We start from the raw sequence: 20,159 nt of genomic DNA, 5'->3' as shown, positions 1-20,159 counted from the left end.
TTCTATCCTTCTCCCTCCATCTCTCTCTCTCTCTCTCTCTCTCTCTCTCTCTCTATATATATATATATATATATATCCCTCTATTCTCCTCTCTCATCCCTCAATCTGTCTCTCCCTCTTTTTCCTCTCTCTATAGCTCTCTCCCTCTTTTCCCCTCTTTGTCTCTGTCTCTCTCCATTCCTCTCTCTCTCTCTCTCTCTCTCTCTCTCTCTCTCTCTCTCTCTCTCTCTCTCTCTCTGTGTATCTTATTGATGCATTGGTGACAGCGGTTCTTCTTTATGAAGTGTGGGGCAGGATCATCTCAAAGTCTACTTGGAAAGAGTTTGAGAATGTCCAAAAGCATTTTCTTACAAAATTTCTCCAAGTTAAGACACAAACACCATTTACTCTCCTACTCCTTGAGTCAGGATTTCTTCCAATTGAGGTTATGGGCATGGAAAGGGTTGTTGAATACATGATAAAGATGCGTCAAAACCCCTCACATCGACTTCCTACAATTGCATGGAAGCAAGCAAAAAAGGTCAAAAGACGCATAAAAGCAAGATCTTGAGCAGGGGATGGATGCAAGACATAAAGAAGTGGGTTGGGAGATGGGATGTACAATACTTGCTACATGATGCTTCAATTGACTCCCAAGTGAATGGAGCTTTTCTACAACGCCAATGTATTAGGGCTTGGGAGAAATCCAGTGGCTCGTGCTTCATACATTACTTCACCCTTATTGCTCCCATCTACAAAACCATGTCCTTCGGTGAAAGAGGAAACCGTATTCACACTTACATGCTTGAGCCTATCCCCTTGTTGGCAATACACACTATCGCAGCCATTGGGCTTAGCTCCCATTTTCTTCAATGCGAGACAGGGCGTTGGGGCAATGGAGAAGAGTCAAATCGACTGTGCACATTATGCTCACTGCAAGTTTGAGAGTCTGAGTACCACACACTACTAGAGTGCTCAACTTTTGGTCACATCCGAACTTTCTTCTCTCACATTTTTAGCCATGACTTAAACCTACACACTCCAGCCACAGTGCGGGCTCTCCATTGCGACTCTCATCACCACAATTTTGGAGCATTGAGAGTCACTCATCAGCCATACACATACTACATCACATGTAACTTTGGTTCCATAGGTCATATTTGACCTCCGAGGACGATAATAAAATATATCTATCTATCTATCTCCTCTATTTATCTTTCTCTCTCCTTTTTTGTGCTTCTCCCTCTATCTCTATCCCTCTCTTTCCATTTCTATCCGACTCTCTTTCTAACTCTCTCCCTCTTTTTCTCTCTTTCTCTTTCTATCCCACCAATTCTCTTTTCTCTCTCTCTCTCTCTCTCTCTCACACACACACACACACACACACACACACACACACACACACACACACACACACACACACACACACACACACACACATACCATCACATGTAACTTTGGTTTTATAGGTCATATATGACCTCCAAGGACGATAATAAAATCTATCTATCTATCCATCTATTCCTCTCTCTCTCTCTCTCTCTCTCTCTCTCTCTCTTGCAGTCATTCTTTGACCTAGTAGACAACAATTTACTCTATCTATCTATCTATCTATCTATCTATTCCTCTCTCTCTCTCTCTCTCTCTCTCTCTCTCTCTCTCTCTCTCTAGTGCAGTCATTCTTTGACCTAGTAGACAACAATTTACTCTTTTGATCATAACTTCTTCATCCAAACTTTGATTTGGGCGATCTATAGCCTCAACTGAAGAGCACAATGCCCTCTACGTATTGATGTAACGATATAAGTTTTTAGAGTTATAAAAGAAGTGTTTGTAACAACATTTTTGAAGTGAACAGGTTTAGGAAATTTGACTCTCATCTCTTATTTTAAATACAATGTCTTTCGGCACTCGCAAGGGTTCTTCTTCTTCAACAAGGTCCACAACCATTGTAGAAAATAATCCAAAATCTCCTAAGTGTGGAGATAGCAACACAAACACTCAACCAACAACATCGGAAACCATGATCATGGTATACTTGGTATCATTGCAAGAGATCGTAAACAAACAAGGTGAAGACTTATGGGTACTTGCAATGAAGAATGGCACGTTGAGGGTTCTTGTGGTTGAGAATGAGAATCTCAAGAGGACACTTGAGATGCAAACAACACTTTTGATGCAACTTGAAGAGGAAGTCAAGGAATGTAAATACTCTCTTGTGGACTTGAATGCTTTGAAGGAGCGCATGAGCAAAGTAGAGCATGACCATGTATTGAAAGAGGAGAAATTTGACACCATGAGCTTGGATATATGTGACATGAAAAATGTATGCACAAACAAGTCTTGGCTGATGTATGTTGTAGCAATGTGGTTCATAATTCCTTCCTCATGTAAGCTATGCATCAAACAAAGAAGGTTGAGAATGTGGATGTGAAGGAGTTGAAGGAACGGGAGCAACGTTCCAAGAAATTGTTATTCGTGGAATTCTCAAAGAGAAGTTAGAGACGCCTCCTTCTCTTGCCATTGTTATCAAAGATTTCTTCAAAATCCACTTTGGAATTTCACATAGAGTGGGTAAGCAAGGAGCTCCTAGCTCGGGAGAACGGCCAATTGTATGCACCATGCTGGATGAGACTATATAAAAAATGATCCTTGATAATAGTTGGATCTATTTGAGAGATACAAAATGTTTTGTATGTGAAGATCACACTATTAAGCAACAAAATATGCGCGCACGGCATATGAGGAAAATAATAAGTAAAACAAGGACATCTCTTACGAAGAAAATGTGCCCAAGGAGGAAGCAAGTCCCTCAAGCAAATTGGGATGCGTAACCTATGAGGCTGAGTTACAATTGAAAATATGCTTTTGATGCCCATGGAATGCGGGGATTGGCATTGATGAACTAACAAGCAAAGACAATGTTGTTCTTCTTGTTGAAACTTGGGAGCATGATACACAAAAGATTAACGGCTTGGAGGATTACAATGTACATTCATTGATGTGGTCAAAGAATCTCAAGGAACGAAGAGGACAAGGAGGGGTAGCATATATGGTTAAGAAAGGATTAGAAGATTTTGTATCAATTGTGAAAGATGACTAGTATAAAAGTTATGTATGGCTGAAAATTATGACACCAAAAAGAGCACCCATTTTTGTAGCCGGTTGCTACATTCCTCATCATGATTCTCCCTTTTATGCTTGCATGGATAGAGATCAGCCATTTTTTGATTTAGAAGAGGAAATTGCTTATTTCAAAGGTGAAGTTTATGCTATTGTATTTGGGGATATGAATGCTCGCACAAAAACATTGCAACATGATAAATTTGATATGCCATACATTTCAAGGGAGTTGGAGAAAGTTCACTTGTGTGATCGTACTTCAATGGATGAGAAAGAGCCGGATCACTATGGAAAGTTATTTTTACACATGTGTAATAGCACGGGTATGCTCATTGCCAATGGTGTATCTTTGTGGAGTGGAGCCAATAGATTTACATGTAGAAAACATAATGGGGATAGTGTGATTGACTATATGCTACTCTCCGAAGCCATCAGGTATCACATAAAGAGTTTTATGTTTGGCCAATGGACCCCAGAATCAGACCATTGGATCTTATATATTGACCTTCCATATGGAGAAGAAGCTAAGCATGATAATCTCAGCCAAAGGGAAGAGGAGTTAACACTATGTATGGATTTTAAACGGGTACCAATGTACATTGAAATGGTTGAGCAAAAGTTATGGATGACAAGCTTCAATATGACATAGCACCATTGATCATCTTGTCACTCTTTGTGTTGTCATGGAGGAAAGTCGGTTGAAAGGCAAGCGATTGTATTGTTGTTTTGTGGACTTTAAGAAAGCCTTTGATATGATTCCACGTAACAATTTGTGGAGAAGGATGGAAGGACTCCAAGTGCCAAGTGAATTTATGCTTGTGGTTTCTCGAATCTATGAGAAGGTGATGTGTCAATTGCACATGGAAAGAGAATTTTTAGATGTTTTTGTAAGCATTATCGGGTTTAAACAAGGATGTCCATTGTCACCAACTCTCTTTGGTCTGTGCATCGATCAATTGAAACAAATGGTACTTGCCTTTATGCAAGAAGAAGGCATTGAAGAGGTCACTATTTGCTTTGTTGTATGTGGATGTTGTAGTGCTTCTAACACACACTTTAGAAAATGCACAAAAGATTATGATTGTCCTTGAGAACTTTTGCTTGCATATTGGGTTGATTGTGAATGAATCCAAAACAAAGGTTATGCTTGTGAAAACCAACCATAAGGAGAAGCCATGCATTTTGTACAACAATGAGACACTTGAAATTGTTGAGAGCTTTAAGTACCTTGCCCTTGAGGTTCCGTCCAATCACAGGTGGCATGAATGTGCTATGCATCGTTTGGAAGCAAGAAAGAGAGCATATTATGAATCTAAGAACATGTGTAATGCAGGAAACATCAAGTGTTGGGTTCTCAAGAAGTACCTTTTTGATGCATCGGTGACACCGATTCTTCTTTATGGAGTTGAAGTGTGGGGCGAGAGCATCTCAAAGTCTACTTGGAAAGAGTTTGAGAATGTCCAAAAGCATTTTCTTACAAACTTTCTCCAAGTTAAGATACAAACACTATATATGCTCCTACTTCTTGCATCGGGATCTCTTCCAATTGAGGTTATGGATATGGAAAGGGTCGTGGAATACATGATAAAGATGCGTCAAAACCCCTCACAACGACTTCCTACAATTGCATGGGAAGCAAGAAAAAAAGGTCAAAAGATGCATAAAAGCAAGATCTTGAGCACGGGATGGATGCAAGACATAAAGAAGTGGTTTGGGAGATGGGATGTAGTATACTTGCTACATGATGCTTCGATTGACTCGCAAGTAAATGAAGCTTTTCTACAATGCCAATGTATTATGGCTTGGGAGAAATTTGATGGGTCATGCTTCATACATTACACCACCCATATTGCCCCCAACTACAAAACCATGTTCTTTATTGAAAGAGAAAACCGTACTCACACTTACATGCTTGAGCCTATCCCCTTGTCTACGATACGTAGTATCGCAACCATTTGGCTTAGCTCCCATTCCCTTCGATTACCACACATCTAAACTTTCTTCTCTCACATTTTCGGCCATGACGTAGACCTACACACTTTCCTCTCCCAGTCACAGTGTGGGCTCTCCATTGCGACTCTCATCACCACAATTTTGGAGCATCAAGAGTCAATCATTAGCCATACACATACTACATCACATGTAACTTTGGTCCTCTCTCTCTCTCTCTCTCTCTCTCTCTCTCTCTCTCTCTCTCTCTCTCCCCAAGGTGTACTCCTCTCGATTTTGTTGACGCTTGTGTGTGTGTGTGTGTGTGTATGAGAGAGAGAGAGAGAGAGAGAGAGAGAGAGAGAGAGAGAGAGAGAGAGAGAGAGAGAGAGAGAGAGAGAGAGAGAGAGAGAGAGAGTTTGCCCCTAGCTTCAAACCCTTGTCCAACAACCATGAGTGGTCGAAAGGAGGGGACGTAGTAGCAATGCAGTCACCAATGCAGGTTTCACCTTCCAACATAGACTCATGGAGGAGCTGCAACATGGCGGTGAGTGAGGAGGGTGCAGTATGTTAAAGGAGCTTAGTTAGGTCAGTGAGCTTCTGATTTTGAGCTTTTGCAATCAAAAAAAAATTAGCGAGCTTTTTGACATATAATCTAGAGCCCTTTTTAATGGTACAAAATACTGAACTAAATTGCACACATTTTACATACAATAGACACCCAAAAAACATACATAAGTTTCATAAAGTCTCAACTTAAGCTTGAACATTTGGCAATGTATGAGCCTCAAAGCATACATCTAACAAGAGGGGAATTCAAACTTCAATGTCCATACAATATTCTCTTAAACTAAGTGCCATATGTGCATGGAAATTGTCCACAAGTAATGGTGGAGAAACACGATGCATGGAGGATGCTTTCAGTCTCTATACACATGCAATGACAACCCTCCTCTATGATTGTCTGTCCCAATACATCATGCTAGATTTTGGTGGGCTATTACACCTTCTATATGCTAGCTAGAATCTTTGAGGATCATAGAAATGAACCCCTCTCTGGGGATCTCTCCAACACACACAAGAAAAGCATGCATATACATGAAGATATACACTCTAGGTTCACTATGAAAGCCAAAATCCTAGGCTCAATCCCTCTTACCAAGTATCTAGTAAGAAGGGCAAATAATGTAGCCAACACTTTGGAGTTCTACAACGCCCCTTCTTCAAAGTATGTCAATATTGGCTTCATAGCAAGCTGCTCGACTTCAATGAGATCTTCCCCCCATCACAGTGGAGTGCTTCATAGAAAGCAGCTTGGCTTCCATCATGAGATCTTTCCCCCATCACACTGGAGTGATTGCTATTGTCAACAAACCCCCAATTCCTCTTCACTATATGACCTCCATACTACCATTCAAGGGGCCATAGCCCATTGCAAGAAATCTCAAAGAGTTGATCCTTCCTGATCACAAATCATGTCAAAATTGAAGGCAATCCTTGAGCCAATAATCACTTCAACTAAGAGCACCAGCAAGATCATGATTGCTATCTATCTAATACTAGCTATAATACATCAAATTTCCTATTTCTCAATGCTCTGACCATGCTCAAATTTAGGATGGAAGTGAAAGTGTATTTTGTGATGTTGTTTCGGAGTAAATTAGTGAAATGTAGTGCCTCTCTCATGCCATTAACGTATAAAAAAATTGAGCTCATCTTTTCATAGATTTACTCACTCTTTCTTAGCTTTATTGTGCACACCTGTCGTACGTGTCAAAGCAAGGGACTTGCCGTACACTGTGTGCGAGCCACAAATGGATGCAAGCACACAACCGGATTAATTTAGCAAGCTCAAGAGAGCAAGGGTGTTTCACTTACCTCTCTACGCTTGCCTTTGTAGAGGATTCCTTGTCGCAAAGAAGAGGGAGCTACCACCGTGCCACGCTCAACCATCTCGCCATCGCCATGCCGTCGCAATGCTCGATCACGCGCGCGCGCGCACACACACACACACACACACACACACACACTCACTCTCTCTCTCTCTCTCTCTCTCTCACGCATAGACACACACAAGGAGATGAAGAAGAAGATGGAGATGGAGCAAGAGCACTCTTCAATTGCACAAATGAGAGAATGAGTGTTTTTTAGGTTTATGTGAATTTTATATGAGCTCACCCATTCACACTTGGGCGCCGATGCTTAGCCAAATAACCCTTGAATATTCCAGTTAGAGTGCGCCTCTCATCGGCGAGATCGCTCTTACCCTTTTCCTAGTGGACCGACAAGCCCGGCCCATGACTACTAGAAGTGGACGCCGGTGGTTAACATGCCCCCCTTCTTGATGTAGATTCAGTCCTTGGAAGCTATTGAGTTGAAGCTTGTTCATCTAGGTGGAAGAGCATTTGAGATGAATGTCCTTAGCCTTCTTCAGTCACTGCAAAATTAAACAAAATTGGCACAGTAATTGCATTCTTATATACAATTAAAAAGCATATGTAGTTGTAGACAAACAAATTGATTGGTAATAGAATATTAAACAATTTGTCAGCAAGAAACATTAAATTTTAATATAATCAAATGCATAAACAGCTGTAAAGGTCAAAAACTAAACAAGTCTTGGGTTGCTAATTTAACGATCAAAAGGTACTAGAGATCAACTATTAATACCATGGGCAAGCTTCTCAATTTTCTCTGGTCAATTAAGTTGTTTAATCGCGAGAGCCAAGTATTTCATATTCGAGGGCTGACTAGAGGCTATACCTAGAAGACCTTGTAGTTAAGCTACAATAAAAGGAATTGCTCATGAAATCATCGCTTGACTTATTTCCTTTTCCTTGATACCCTAAAGTCTTTTCGCATTGACTCAATTTTGATGTGTGTGCTTATTTTGATGTGTGTGCTTATTTTGTATGCCTTGGGTTTTTTTGTTTTCAAGGAAAAGCGCCCACACTGGGAACCTCTAGGGATCTAGTACCATAGGTGATACATTTGAGTGAAGTACCAAATCAAGCTGAGATTTCTCTTTCTGCTTAAGATTTTACATTGTGGCACTTTGATTTTTTTGTTTGTTCGTTTTCAGCATTTTAATTTTGTTACTTTGGGGGGTCATATAACACTGTTACCCTCCCCAGGCTCATCACATTAGTAAACTCCCTTTATAATACTTAAGCTAAAGGTCAATAGGGACTAAGCCACTAGAAATCCCTAGTACATTGAACACAATGCTGCCTAAATCGGATTAAGAACCTAAGTAACCATTGATTATTAGGAAGGCATTCCCCTTTGTATTAAGAGAAGATCTCTAACGCCTAGCTTGGTCAAACTAGCTTAGTCGGACTGCTTGATTTTTAAACCTAAACAAGTAATTATGACAAAAAATTACAATGAATTTAATGTTTGATACTAAGCAAATGCGCTAAATATTATGCTACCAATCACAATTAAAGTAGATAAACATGGATGCAAAAAAGATAAGGAGCAATGCTAATGGACAAGAAACACCTCTTTGTGTTGATGCTCGCGTTTGATTTGAAGAGTGAACGAGAGAAAGATTCCATGAAGGTCCAAATCCTAATAACAACAACACATTCCTGTACACACTAGGAAACACAAAGAATACCTCTAGGAGGCACACTAGTGGGAAGAGGTACCAATCCTTATTGAACACAATTAAACAACATAAGAAACCCTAATCTAATTATTTGCACTCCCCCTAGAGAGTCAAGGAAATAGTATATTGTAAAGATTGGGGAGGGAACCCTAAGGCTAAACCCCTATCCTCGTCGTCGAGAAAAACAAAGTCATTATCTGTGAGACCATATGTGCCATCCGTGTAATCATGTAAATCGTCTTCATCATTAAAGGCACCAATGCTTACTAAGAAGGTCACTAGATGCCTATATTCATCTTGGTCAAGAGGGTAGTTTTGTGCAATTGGGGTGACGTCCTCTATTAAGTATGGATCAGTTGTGGTTAAGAGACGTATCAACCATTCAAATTCCTCAAAATTCCTCTCACATGCTAGCGTACCTACCAAATCCCATTCACATGCAAGCACCGGGTAGACTATGTGAAAAACTTGTGCAAAAAGTAAAGGGGGTACCTCTCACCCAAGGCAGGAGTGGATGACTCTACCGTACTAGCCATATCTGTATACACAGAGAGATGAAGGTTAGAGTGCAAATATTACAAGGGTCATGTCAAAAGGTCGAGTCCTTGTGCATAATGTGTTTTTATGATTTTGTGCTATGTATAGACTCGTACGTTTCCAGATTTTTGTTTGGTGTCTCTTGCTCTTTTACTTATTTTTGTTTTTTGTGAGTATAAGGCTTTATATATACATTCCCTAAGATTGGGAGATTGAGAGGTCAGGGAGGAAGGTTGAGAGGGAAGCAAGTGAATGAGGATGTCAGTAAACACTCCCCCTTCCTTGGGTAGATCATACCTTTTCGAATGATGTCGTCACCTTTTGAGACCAATTGTTCCAAGTTGTTATGGGTGAAGGCTTTAACCAATAGTTTTTGACCACCTTATGCATTTCATCTAGTTGCAAGGTACTCTCCCATGATTTTATTTGCAACGTTGTTGTAGGTGGCGAACTTACAACGGGAGGTACAAACTCTTCCTTTTTTGTATGGATATGTACAATGGTAGGTGGAGGTTGTGTCAAAGCTTCTATTAACGTATAGGAACTACATGAAGAGAAAGAAGCTTCATTTGACTTCCCTGTTCTTGAGCTAGGTGGAACAAATCGTTCTTTCTTCGGTACCCAAGCTAGCTCTAGAGCAGGTGTGTAAAATTCTGTAATTTTTTTCTTTCCACAATTGTCAATTCATTTTGGAGCTATATGATTGGGCTCACATGGGTCAGGTGACAGGTAAGGGCACAATTTACGTTTGGCACTCAGATTTAATCATTTCCTTCATAGTAGCCTTGGGCTTCCAGTAGTTTTTAAGAAATCCAACGCAACATTTCTTTACATTTCTTGAGGTGAGTGGGACATCTCTTACCAGGCTCCTATCTTTTAGCACTAGCTATGGCCGCTAAAGAAGCTTTAGGGACCCGCTTGTATGTTTTCTTTGCTATATTATGATGGGTCTTGTGTGTCTCAAGCTTTATTTCAACTACAACAGTTGAAGCTCTAGAGAGTTGGGCTATGGGGACATATGGTTCAACCTCTTGGACATGCAATGTTTTGGATTTTATTTCCTTAAGAGGCAATATCTTGGGGACTATGGCTTGAATGGTATGGCTAAGAGTTAGTTTCTGCATTGTGACACCTCCAATCCCCCAATCTATAGTGCATTTGGTGGCTATCATCCACGTGCGTCCTAGGTTTATATTACCCTCCATAGTTCCAGCAGGCATGACCAAAAAGTCTTGAGCTACAACCCCGTTGTCATAACTGATAGAAGTGTGCCAGATTCCAAAAATCGTGGTTTTTTTTCTTGCTGACACCCTTGACTTGGATAATACGATCGGATAGAGGTGGCTCCCCTAACTGACACCAAACTCCATAAGAGAACAAAATATGTTGAGCTCCTGTATCCAATGATGCGTTATATAGTACTCTCCCATAGAGGCTATTTAGTTCAATTGGATATCATAGAGGTGGCTCATATTCCAATGAATCATCATTAGTGTCTTAAAAAAATGCTTTCGTGATTCCTAGATTAGCATCTCATTGACGTCTAAGACATTGTTGTAGCTCTTTAGCCTCAGCATGAGCTTGTATCTTCTTCAATTTTGTTTGTGCTTTGGATGCCTTTTTTTGATGGATGGCATGTAGTTCCTCTTGGCTTAAAGGATCATAATATCTTTTAGATTTGCTATCATTAAGGAATCCAGTGGTTTCCACTCCATCAAGAGTCTCCACACGAATGGTTCCTTGTGGGGTGATTTCACATACTCTATATGGTCCTTTTCCCACATTCTCAACTTTTTCTTTTTGTTACACACTCCATACATAAGGACTTTATCACCAACATTGATATCCGTGTTCTTTAGATGATGATCAAACCATTTCTTCCTCCTATCTTTCTCCACAAGTGTATTTTGCAGAACCAATTGCCTTTCTTTATCTAACCTCTCAAGGATATATAAGTGCTCAATTAAAGGGTTACCATCCCAACCTTCTTGTGAAGCTACATGCAGACTAGGAATTACAAACTCCCATGGCATAACTGCTTCTTGGCCATATACCATTTTGAATGGTGTACAATTAATAGCCACTTTGTAAGAAGTAAGCCCATAGGGCTGAAGTCAGCTTCAAATCCCAATCTGTGCGATGAGCTTCCACCGTTTTGGTGAAGATAGAGATTAAGGTCTTGTTTGGTACTCTCAGCTTTGCCATTTGGTTATGGATAATAAGGTGTGGACTTATGGTGAGCTATCATGAAGTTGGTAGTGAGTTCTTTTATCACTCCATTTATAAAATGAGTGCCATTGTCACTCACAATCTTGAAGGGACAACCAAATCTTGTAATAATGTTCTCAAAGAGAGACATGGTAGTTGACCTTGCATCAGTGTTACGTGTCACCTTGGCTTCCTCCCACTTTGTCACATAGTCAGTGGTAACGATATATCAAGATTGAGTGCTACGAGCTGCCGGACTAATTGGGTCTACAAAGTCCAAACCCCATTTTTCAAATGGTTGAGTCACTTTAACAGGATGTAAGGGCATCTTATCCTTTTGTTGTGTGATCTTATTACGTTGGCATTCATCACATGCTTTTGCAAAAAGTGATGCATCCTTGAATAAGGTAGGCCACCAATAGCTTGATTGCAACACCTTTCTAGCTGTTAGTTCCCCTGAGAAATGTCCTTCGGCTATACCGATGTGGGCTTCTTGTAGTATGTATAAATACTCATCCTCATGGGCACAACGTCTAAGAATACCATCCGTCCCTAGCCTGTAGAGAGTTCCTGCAATGAGAAAATAAGGTTCACATTCTTTTAACAGTTTTTGAGCTATGTCCTTACGAAGCTCTTTGGGTGGAAAACCATTAACTAGAAAGTTCACAATCTTCTCACTCCATTCATGCATGGTCTCGATCGACTAAAAATAAGAAAGTATCGGGCAATTCATCATCGACATCAGTAGGGGCTTCACCATTAGGTATGCAAGACAAATGATCCACCATGACATGTCTTTTACCAGATCTCACCACAACCGTAAAATCAAACTCAAGAAGAATTAACAACCATCATGTAATTCTTCCCATGGAACAAGGTTTATTTACTAGTTACAACAAGGCTTGATGGTCCACATAGAAAACAAACTTGTTGGCAAGAGGTAGTAGCGGAATTTCTTGACTGCATAAATCATAGCTAAACCTTCTCGCTCTATAGTGGTGTAGTTTCTCTCGGCATCATTCAATTGAAGACTTGCAAAGCTAATGGGGTAGTCTAGTTTATGCTCTCCTGGTTGAGCTAGAACACACTCAATAGCAAAGTTCGATGCATCAATATGCACACAGAAAATTACATTCCAATTGGGCACTCATAGAATAGGAGCACTAGTCAAGGTCTTTTTCAATGACTCATAAGCATGGTCACACTCCACGGTCCAGTGAAACTCAATAACAAGTTTGTACAATGGACGAGCTATATCGGCAAAGTTTAAAATAAACCATCGGTAATAACCAACATGGCCCATGAACCTTTAAACTCCTTTATAGTTTGTAGGTGGTGGCAATTCAACAATGGCTTTAATTTTGCTCTCATCTGTGGAAATCCCATTTTTGGACACTATATGCCCTAAAATGACTCCATGTTTAACCCAAAATTGGCATTTGAAAGGGTTTAAGGAGATGGGATACAATCTATGCTTCTCAAACACTTTTTGTAAGCATGATACATGTTCTTTCCAAGAGGATAAACACAAAGGTCATCTAAGAAAGCTTCACAAAACTCCCTCAAATATTCTCTAAAACCAATGTTTATTAATATTTGAAAGGTAGCAAGGACATTGGTTAAGACAAAAGCCATAATAGGAAATGTGAACACTCCAAATTCGATTATAAAGACTATTTTAGCTTGGTCCTCTAGCGCAATTGTGATTTGATTGTAGCCAGAGTACCCATCTAAAAAGCTATAAGCTTCCTTCCCTGCAACTCTTTCAAGCACATGTTCTGAATATGGCAAGGGGTAATGGTCCCTCCTAGTGGTGGCATTGACCTTCTTGAGATCCACGCACACTCTGAGTTTCCCATTCTTTTTTGGCACAATCACTATTGGAGACACCCATTCTGAGTGCTCAATAGGGTATATGAATCCGCATTTCACAAGCTTTTCAATCTCTTCTTGAGCTATCTTTGCATATTTAGAATTCATTGGGTAGGGTTGTTGCTGAACTAGCTTAGCCATGCTATTCATGGGGATTGTGTGTTGCACCACGGAAGGTGGAACACCTTTCATATCATGATATGTCCAAGCAAATATATCCCTGAATTCCTTGAGAAGTTCTTTAAGAACACACTCCTCAATCTTTGTCAGATCTTGGGCAATGAAAACAGGTTTGGAATCTTCTCCTGGGTCTGCTAACTCTATTTTCTTAACTATCATTGGACCGTCATAAACTCCATTGCTTCCATCAATAGGTTTTCTTTGAGCCTTTGTATACAACACCTTACGTTCCTCTGTGGTGTAGGATTTGAAATGTTCAGGTTCAAGGTGTAAGTCTATGGGGTCCTGTTGTTCTGTCGACTGTGATTTCACTTTCGATACCTTTTGTTGTTGAGCTAACTCTCAATTTTGTCGTCTCCTTATGGTACGGCTCAAATTTGGCTTCTCTGTAGCATCTAGTTGTGCGATGTCAATGGGTTGTGGACTACACCACATAACGCTTTGAAGGTATTCACCCCAGTTATCTACCAACTTTCGATAAGCATCACATGCCCCTATATATTTCAACCATTTTGTGGTAGATTTCTTTTCATTTATTCTAGCACGCATATTTGCTCAATATTGTCGCCTCTTATATCTCTTACTCTTCTTGTCTAATTTTTGATTACGGTCGATCTCTAGTGAAGAGTTACTAGATGAATCGCTACTTGTGTCTTCTGCTCCCTTGGATAGATTGTCATCTAGGGTACCACTGGGCCCTGAATGGTTTGTCCCCACATTTGCACTAAGATTTAACTCAGATTCTTCATCCTCAGAGTCAATTGCAATTGATGATTCTGAACCCAAATCGTGTGGGCTATAGTCTTGTGAGACGCTACTGGTTCTAATGCCAGCTAATCCTAGTCAAACCCTCATCTTGTAGGTCACAGAAGCTATATGCATTGCTTCTAGCATATTTAAGGGTACGAGTGGTGGCATTTCATCCCCCTCAGGTGTTACCTAGGTCGTCCCCCTGTTTCCCCAAGTGTCTGTGGTTGTTGCTAAGTGGACCCAATCCACATTGTCTGACTCAGTCATCCTAGGTAGTACATCCATATAAGGAGAATCTTCCCCAACATCAGTGTCCACTTTACATGTGTAACAATACTGCAATGGGGCGAGTGAACTGTGGTGTCAGATCTATGATCAATTATAAACTTGTTTCCTAGAGATGTGCTTGACCAATTACAAGATCCACTCGAATGACAGAATCTTGGAACTGCAAGTAGACATGGTTTTTAGACCAGTCATGCACCAATTTTGCTTCCCTCATGAAAGGACGTCCTAAGATCATCTCAGATGCCATAGTGTGCTTGGAGGAATCCATAACAATGAAGGTATTTCTTATTTTATGTCGAAAGACCTTGATCTTGAGATCTTCTAGCATCCCAATAGGTTTAACAATACACCTATTGGCCATCTTTACTACTATGGTTGTGGTCTCAAGGTGAGGTCTTCCCATAGTTTTCGAGCAATTTTTAGTCACAATGCTAACCCCAGCGCCAACATCAAGGATTCCCTTCATAGTCAATCCCTTGGTAGTGATTGGTATGGTTGCATTGGATTCATCGCCCTCAAAGTATTGTCCCAACTTGTTAACATGTATTTCTACAACAGGGCTCTCATCTAGGTTGGGTTGTGGTCTAAGTGTTCCTCCTCTATTGGCATCTCCCTAGCTCCATCCGTCTATGAAAATTGTGGTGGCCCAACCTTCAGTTCTCCATTGAAGAAAGCTCAAAGAGCTAAGAATAGCTGAGGGTTTCCATATAGTTTGGACATGATGGTGGTTCTAACTTCTGAAGCCATGAAATCCATCAATTTGGCAATATTTAACAGCACCTTTTGGGCTTCAGTCCCTTGACGTGGGGAAGATGGGATCTCCATTTCTTTGATAGGGTCAAGTAGTCCCTCTATAAACATTCTTTCCAACAAGAAGTGAGTACGCCCACTTTCCCATGACTTTAAGTCACTTTCTTCTTGGATGACACTAGGTATGGCTAGGGGTCTATGGATTTTGTGAGGTTGTTGTTGCGTAGGGAACAACGTGTCTGTAATATGGATGTGCCTAGGTGCTGGCTCTAGAACCCTTTGGGTATCTTCTACCAAACTCCTTAATTGCTTGACTCGCTCGATCTCCTATGTAGGGTTTGGGTAAGTTCCTATCTTCTTCTTGGGTCCTGGTCATTGTGGTTCATGAAAATCTTCCTTGTTGGTTTCTTTCTTAGTGGTTCATTTTGATATCCGTGGTTTTACATGAATCAAAATCCTCTTCAACATCGTTCATATATACGGGGTCATCACCAGTCCCTATGTTGTTCTTTGAATTGGGGTCTGACTTCTCTGCTTTTTGCGATCTCTTCCTTCGTGTTTTCTTCTTCTTCTGAGATTGGGCAATTGATGCCGTGTCTCTTTTTTCAAGAATATACTTTTGTTTTTGGCGGCATCGATCATGTGAGTACGTTTACGGGTATCACAAGGTGTACTATGTGATGGCTCCTCGGTAACCTCAATCAAGTTTAATGGCGTGATCTTCGGCGCATTTGGATTATTCGGACATTGGGAATCAAATGATCTATGCCACATCGATTACACATGAGTATCGGCATTGTAGACGTGCTCGCTTGATTGGTTTGCATTAGTGTGGTGTTCTTTTGTAGCTTAATCGGACACTCGGCCACAGGATGTGGACCTCCACACTCATAGCATTGAAGAGGTGGTCTCTTGGTAGTGTAATTGATATTTTGGCCTCTTGCAGCAAGAGCAGCTACTTGATAGATAGGTTTGACTTGTCCCCAATAGTCCTCCATGTAGTATTGTGGACTTTCTTCAAGCGCATCAATCCCATAGGCAATATTAGGGTCTATATCTTCCTCACAGCCTTCCAAACAAGCAATAGATGACTCACAACCCACTTGATTCACATAAGTGATTCTCGGATGTGATGATTGCGGTCCTAGCACTGGAGGTGGTAAGGGTGTTGTTTGAACAACATTTTGGGCCCTATCGACCATGTGTTGTGACGTTGTGAGGAGTTTTTTGGAAGAAGTGATTGCACATATGTACATACCTGGTGCATCGAATAAAGGATTGCCCATTTTCCAAAGGTGGTTACATGGGGTCCACATGTGTACAAGTAGGACATTGTGTACATAGTACATCAATTTTCATCGTCACCAGTATCAGTGTGTTTTTCTATAATGATGAGGAGTTGATAGAGCGTAAAACTTCTCAAGGAAGCTATCAACGGGCCGACGCCATGAGGTAAGCAGGTGTGCCAGGATGTCGAATGGGATCAAGACTTGCACGCAGATAAGTACGGACGCAACATGAGTGTTTTCTTGTGATGAATTATGCAAAACGGTCATCATGAGAATTGTATTTGGGGGCCACTTTACGTGATTGCGGGATGCATTATTGGAAAAAGTTGAGTGCCAGGTGTGCGGATGTGTAAGGTCTCCAATCCTGCCGACACAAAAAATGGGATGGTACCATTGACAGGTCTCTAGGCCTACTAAAGTCGAAGTCCTTAAACAAGAAAAATTCCGGGGAATTCACCCTTACCATTGACAATGGTTTAGCTTTATAGCCCTAGAAGAGACCTAGTCCTGTCTCGCAGTGGAAACGAGACCAAAAATAAATAAATTCTGGCCCTATATCTTCATCCTTCAGATTAAGGTTTCCTTAGCCAACGCTTTTTTCCCCCTAACATATGTGAGGGCATAGCCGCTGATGAATTCCTCTTCCAAGTGAAGAAGTTTCTAAACGTTTTAGTGTGCGGGAATGGATAGTTACCTGACTCATCAGGTCCACCCGTCCATGATTGACAACCTTAGTCAATCCCCACTTACCACCCCGCACTCACACATGATTCTGTGTTGTTTAATTACTACCACATTCTTTTCACAATTAAAACAATGATTCTTTTTTTTTTAAAACTTTCACACTGCATTTCATTAAGACAACCTTTGAAAACAGTATTGAAGACATTCTTTCAGCAAACAAACATCTTTAGACTTAAGACAAGGTACTATCATTCTGAAGTATCTCTGACCAGTACTGGCTTGTCTCAAGACCACCTATACAGGGGTGAAAAACGACACCCATTCCTAATTGATAAAAATCGGGGTGGAAAAAATAACCATCACCCAAAGTCCGGGCGTCCATACGCCAAAACTAGTTGCCCATACAATCGGGCGGTTCCTCTAGGATAAACTTGAAAGTACTATCCACAAACATAAACAAGCACGGGGTAAAGACTCCACGCGTGCTGAGGTAACCGACTCTTCCATGATGGTATCTCCATCATTACTCATTACTTGGAGTAAAATATTTCCAAGGAATCAAAGGTGTCTTGGGACAAGCTGTCTTAAGGATGGTCAAACATTTCTTTCTTAGGTCAATCACTCATAAGCCAATCATTTCTTTCTTAGTTACAATCATTGCTCGTTGGTTTCGTGGAAGTTACCTTCCATTTACAGCCAGTTTATCCTTCCTAACCTTACCTATGCAATGTTAACTAAAAAATGAACTTTAAAAGATTTTAAGTGAACAAAATAGAAATCCACATGGGACTGCTCGTCCATGTGCTATGGGGCGGGTGCCCGTAGACTCTCCTCTGTTGGCCTATGGCTAGTGGCCTATGGCTAGGCCCAGCCTCATGGGCATTTGTGGCTTTGTTTCGCTTGTTGCTAACATCCTCTTCCTCAGTAAGAGGATTTCCCCTGGTTCTCTTTGGGGCCATGTCGACAGCCTTATAAAAAGACTTAATCCATTAGAAGTTTTAATTGAATAATCTTCTTTTTTCCTTGTTTACCCAAAAATAAGGATTTTTGGAGTAAATAGGTATCTTTAATAGTTAATTTGATGAGATATTCATCCTGTAACTTATTTATGCTATAAGTAATTTCCCGCAGTTACCATTTAAATTTGGGAAGTCTTTTAACTAGGTTTTCCCTTAGTCTATCTTCCATTTTAACATTAGTAAATTATAAATCTTTATCGGCTAATGGATTACTCTTCCTAAATTGTAATTGAATATGTTCTATCTTTAGTAATTTTCATAAATTTAATTTATAACCTTTCCATCCTATACTTATGGTCTAAATTAGGTAAGATTTTACTGATAGTAACTTGTTATACCATCCATTTATATCGAGGTAATTTTTTCACCCTTCAATAGTGATTTTGGACCTCAGGTATTTATTTGGTAATTAGATAAATTCATTTACTAATTTTCCTTGTCTATTTTATACGCAAAATTGATCACTTTTATTGAAGATAAATACCTAAACTATTTATTTGAGGTTGGGGCATTTATCATGGATTCCCCAAGGTGTTTTCTACCTCTGATATTTATATCAAAGGTTTTTGGATTAATTTACTATATTCCATCTTTTATTTTTCCCTAACAATAAGGTAATTTTACTAGGATAATTAGATAAATTAATTATCTGAGCTTCACATAGTTTATCATGGGTTTCCTAAGATATACTTAACCTCTGATAAATAACTCAAGTCATTTTGAATCTATTTACTAATTTCCCCTATTTCATTTGTCTTATAAACATATTATTTCTACTAAAGTAATTATATCGATTAATTATCTGAGCTTCTCCTAATTATCACGTGTTCCCTAACATGAAATTAACCTCTGAGAAATAACTCAATTCAATTTGAATCCATTTGCTAATTTTCCCTATTTAATTTGTCCTAAAAACAGAGTATTTCTACTAAAGTAATTAGATAAATTAATTATCTGAGCTTGATTTAATTATCATAGGTTCCCTAACATCTGAGCAACCTTTGATAAATAACTCAATTCAATTTGAATCCATTTCCTAATTTTCCCTACTTAATTTGTCTTAAAAACAAAGCATTTCTTCTAAAGTAATTAGGTAAATTAATTATCTGAGCTTCTCTTAGTTGTCATGGGTTCCCTAATATATAATTAACCACTGATAAATAACTCAAAGCATTTGAAATCAATTTACTAATTTTCCCTATTTAAGTTGTCCTAAAAACAGAGTATTTCAGCTAAACTAACAAGGTCAATTAATTATTTAAGCTTCTACTAATTATCACGGGTTCCCTAACATATAATTAACCACCACTGAAAAATAACTCAAAGCATTTGAAATCATTTTACTAATTTCCCCTATTTAATTTGTCCTAAAAACAAAGTATTTATGCTAAAGTAATTAGGTAAACTAATGATCTGAGCTTCTCCTAATTATCACGGGTTCCCTAACATATAATTAATCCCTGATAAATAACTCAAAGCATTTGAATTCAATTTACTAATTTCTCCTATTTAAATTGTCCTAAAAACATAGTATTTCTGCTAAAGTAATTAAATAAATTAACTATCTGAGCTTTTCAAAATTATCACGAGTTTCCTAACATATAATTAACCACAGATAAATAACTCAAAGCATTTGAATAAAATTTACTAATTTCCCCTATTTAATTTGTCCTAAAAATAGAGTATTTTTGCTAAAGTAATTAGATAAATTAATTATCTGAGATTCTCCTAATTATCACAGGTTTCCTAACATATATTAACCACTGATAAATAGCTCAAAGCATTTTAATTCAATTTACCGATTTCCCGTATTTAAATTGTCCTACAAACAGAGTATTTTTGCTAAAGTAATTAGGTAAATTAATTATTTGAGCTTCTCCTAATTATCATGGGTTCCTTAACATATAGTTAACCAGTGATAAATAACTCAAAGCATTT

The 20,159-nt window shown here is 39.4% G+C and overlaps 1 pseudogene; it reads right to left on the bottom strand.

The window, feature by feature from the left end:
- Nucleotides 1-8,474: 8,474 nt before the first annotated feature.
- Nucleotides 8,475-9,180, bottom strand: LOC147447016 (uncharacterized; annotated as a pseudogene).
- Nucleotides 9,181-20,159: the final 10,979 nt, after the last annotated feature.

The sequence above is a fragment of the Adiantum capillus-veneris genome, chromosome 11 (genome assembly GCF_014529385.1).
Source record: "Adiantum capillus-veneris isolate H3 chromosome 11, ASM1452938v2, whole genome shotgun sequence".
NCBI lineage: Eukaryota > Viridiplantae > Streptophyta > Polypodiopsida > Polypodiales > Pteridaceae > Adiantum > Adiantum capillus-veneris.
Note: the sequence above shows the minus strand (reverse complement) of the source record. Positions and strands in the feature narration are given on the sequence as shown.